The sequence below is a fragment of the Cynara cardunculus genome, assembly GCF_001531365.2.
Source record: "Cynara cardunculus var. scolymus isolate 2C chromosome LG 1, CcrdV1, whole genome shotgun sequence".
NCBI lineage: Eukaryota > Viridiplantae > Streptophyta > Magnoliopsida > Asterales > Asteraceae > Cynara > Cynara cardunculus.
In genome coordinates, this window is record NC_037528.1 from 40,613,535 (window position 1) to 40,617,868 (window position 4,334).

Here is a 4,334-nt window from a genome sequence, read left to right on the forward strand (position 1 = left end):
TAGGGTTCAGCTAGTAAGCACCGTGAACATATATAAGGTTTGAGTTGATGCATCAACGATCTTTATTCACATGTTAAGCTCCATAAAGCAAAACCACATTCTGCAAACGCCTAAACATGATTCTTCAGATAAATTACATCAAATATGTCATTCATCACGATAACTTGCGCAGGTCAAGGAGTCAAATGTGACTTTTCCAGCTTAGCATGCAATCAAACGATTAGTAGTCTACCCTTTAAGATTTCAAAAGAACTATTTAAATCACATTACCATGTGCAATAATTCATTATTCTTGTGATGCATGATAATAGGATGTAGAAGATCATAACATGAGTGATTCAACAGATTTTGATTCCTATATATTGAGTCACTTTTTTGTATATTATTGATGACTAATGTGTTAAACTTGAAACTGATACAAGTTTTTGGATCTGTGGAAGTATAAACAGTTGAGTTTATTATAAAATATACTTATATTTTTTAATTATGCATGAAAACTATAATTTTGATATAGTTACTTTTCCAAATTATAGATTTCATGGTTCATCAATTACTCATATAGGAATGAGAAAAAAATCTCTTTATTAAAGTTTTTGAACCTGGCTTTAATTTTCTGAAACACTTGATTCATGATTGGTTACTAATGAAAGTAAGGGGCCGTTTACCTAAATGCTTACCCGGGTAAGAGTCGTCACCCTCACTTACCGGATAAGACTCTCCATCCTTATCGTCGCTCTTATCGGGTAGGATTCTTGGCCTTGCCATGTTCATCTGATGAGGAATATTACCCGGTAAGTACTTACCAGGTAAGCGTTTTAAACTGCCCCTAAGTCTTATGAAGCTGAAAGGGACTGTAAGCAAGGGTTTTTAAGACACTGGAGGCCAAAAATTTCCCACAACAACAAATCCAATAACTACTACAATCACCCTCATAAATCATATAGGATCTGTTTATATTTCACTCAGGCATCTACTTCATCCCAAATTTAAAGAAATAGATCTGATGTAGCCATTTCATAAATTAAGGCAAGCCAAAAGATTTGATGACAGTTCGATTACGGATAAACACAACCTCGCAACCATTTACTTATTATACGTAGCCATTTCAAACTATATGTAGTTTACATTGTCGATTGATACACAAAATAAATTCAGTTGGAAATGTTTTTCCTTTCTATATATTCTACCAGATGCTTCTTAAAAGAGAACCACATATAAGAATTTAACCGGATGGATTGGTTGTTTAAAACATAAACCTATCAATAGTAGTAAAAAAGATTTTAAACAATAATACAACAGATCATACAGGGGCATCAAGATTTTTCTTTGATCATTGAATTAGAACCCTAGATGAAAATATAACCCTAGTCGGATTGGAGGAGGTGGAGAGCCGATGATGAACTTACAGGGCTTTCGTGCCGATTTTCTGGTCGGAGGTCAAGCTAATGCTCTAGTGGGCATTCGGTCTTAGCTGTAGACGATCTCCACCAACATAATCCGATGTAGCGTCAATGATCGATTGGTGCTCAGTTTCGATTAGATTTCTCCACCAAGATCTTCTCTGCATCCTCCATTTTCCCCTCAAAATACCCGTTAATCAAAACAAAGCCAAAAATGATGAAATGAAAACTTGGGCACCTGATAGATGAAGAAAATGGAAATATAACATTCGTCAGTTTTGGAGTAGGAGAAGATGAATCGAATGGATCAGTTTTGGAGTAGGAGAAGATGAATCAAAGTGGCTTAAATGTGAGCATCGAAAATCAAAAATCAATATTGAGTTGGGTGAGGTAAGGAGAAAAAAGAGAAAGGATGTCCTAGGCTCCACAGAAGGCCACGTCAATGACACTGGTTTCTTCTTTAATATATATATATATATATATATATATATATATATAGATTACCAATGTGGATGATTCGGGAAAAAAATCAAACGAAATTATTACGAGAAATTTAACGGCAAACTTGTAGTCAAAAGGGAAAAAAACAATGAGGCCTCTTAGTAAATATACAAGATACTAACCTTCAAAAAGAATACCACCACTCTGGAACCAATTATTCATGGTAACAGAAAATGGAGCCACATTCAAAGTTGGAACTTGAAAGTGATGATATACTTGGCTTTGATGATGATTCCACCAACATGCCCTGATGAAACATGACAATTAGAATATTGTGGTGCTTCACAAAGTAAATGGAGTTATAGACATTTATTCTTTACGAGCAAAATCTAGACTCAATCGTCAACCCTTAAAAACTCTCGTAGAATAGAGATAACACGATTAGAGTAAAACCATGCAGATATATGATTAGATGACATAAATAAGTGTCAAACTTACAAGAATCAGAGCATGAACAAAATGAAGTTCACTAAGGAACCAAAGGCAACAACTACAATTCAGTTAAAAAGAACATTTCATAACGCAATTTAGTAACTAATTAGTACGGAAACAATTAGGATTTGGTGTTGTGGGAAACAATTGCATAAAGAACTTGTACATTGTGCATAATAGTTTGTAATTAAGAGATGTTTGAATTCTTGCACAAAATGATAGTAATCTATTCTTTAAGACTTGTACTTAAGACTTTTGTTTAAATGGTTATTAATGTAGTATAGATAGATTAATGCAGTATAGATAGATAGGCATAAAGAACTGGATTGGACCTTTTTAGGTGTACCCCTTCATGAATTTGGATGAAGCTCTATGCACTTCTTTGCATCCTTCAGACCTCCTTGCGTTGCCTCTAGCTTTCTATAGCAAACAGCTCAATTGCTGTAAGCCTACAATTGTAGGAAAAACAATAACCATCCTCATCAATAGATATKATGATACATACAACATAGTAGTCATACACCAACCTAACCTACAATTAGAAAGAAAAAAAAATGAAGAATGAAAGCATGACTCCTCCTTCAACAATAAGCATATGTAGTTCTTATTGAAAACATAAAACACATTCTAACARCCTCAAAGCAAGTGAACTTAAGAATAAAAATGCTTCCAAAAACAATTTAGCATAATTGGGTGGAGCTGTAAGGTGTTTTTATGATCGAAGACAAAGGGGGTTTAGGGTTTAGGGTTTATGGGTGGAGCTGTAAGGTGTTTTTATGATCGAAGACAAAGGGGTACACAAAACAATTTAGCATGATTGTAAAGCTTCCTTCTATCTCTTTGTCATCTCTGCGAATTCAACACACACCAATATATCAATATCAATATCAACTACAAATCAACACCTAGGAAAATACAACAAATACAAAATTGATAAGGCAAGATGCAGCAAAACCAACAACAATGAATTAAAAACAAAGTATACAAACAGTAATTTTCGAGAAAAAAAGAAAAACAAAAACCAGTCGACTTGGATAAGATACAGTAAGAAGAAATCTAAACCACCACTATCGATTTCGAAAAGTAAGATGTAACGATTTGAAGAAGCAACAATAWTAAYMAAAATCAWAAAATAATAAAGACTTATCGTCGATTCCGTCGCTTTTTTGCCTTTTTCAATGAGAAAATTGATCTAAATTGAGATTACCAAATCGATAAAAAAATCACCTGAGATAGAGCGATTGAGAAATCAAAAAAATTACATGAGATGGAGCAATGGAGAAATCGAAAAAAAATTAGCTAAGATGGAGCGATGGAGATGAAAGCAACAAGTTAAAATCAAAACCTAATTTGTAAGATGAAGCAATGAAGATGAACCCTAATATGTGAATCCAAATTTATAGCAAAGTCAAAATCAAAATCAAAACCAAATCCAAAATCTAGTCGATGAATCCTTTGCAATCACGATTTTCAACTCTAAAAAGATGCAAATCTCTATTGATGGAACCAATGGTCGGTTAAGTGTGTCGATTTTAGAGAGACACTCGGGAAGGGGAGAAATGAGACGAAGAAAGAGGATCAACAAGATTCAGAAGGATCCACATGTGAGTAACAAACTGAACCTAACTATATAATGGGGAAGATGATTTGAATCATCAATCTACCATATATCAATCTACCATATTAGGAGCTTCAATAGTCACCTTATGTAACCCAAAATGGTTTTGGTCGCATATGAGATTGGAAACAGAAGAAGAAGAAGAAGAAGAAGAAGAAATCAGCCGGTTATTTTAGAAGTCAGAGGAGAGAAAGGATGTTTGAACCAATTAGGATTTGGTATTGTAGGAAACAATTGCATATACATTGTGGATAATAATTTGTAATTAATAGTTTTTTGAATTCTTGCCCAAAATGATAGTAATTTATGCTTTAAGACTTTTGTTTAAATAGTTATTAATGTAGTATAGATAATAAGTATGAAAATATCATTAATATAATAAT

General features: G+C 33.5%; 1 long non-coding RNA gene across 3 annotated transcripts; it reads right to left on the bottom strand.

The window, feature by feature from the left end:
- Positions 1–4,094, bottom strand: LOC112522920. 3 transcript variants are annotated; one of them, XR_003070225.1, is made up of 5 exons: positions 4,037–4,094; positions 2,666–2,782; positions 2,024–2,148; positions 1,407–1,638; positions 1–100 (listed from the first exon to the last, which is right to left on the bottom strand). It is a non-coding gene; the product is annotated as an uncharacterized LOC112522920 (long non-coding RNA). The 3 variants fall into 3 exon arrangements; XR_003070224.1 differs by having other exon boundaries at positions 1–110; XR_003070222.1 differs by lacking the exon at positions 1–100 and having other exon boundaries at positions 1,058–1,638.
- Positions 4,095–4,334: the final 240 nt, after the last annotated feature.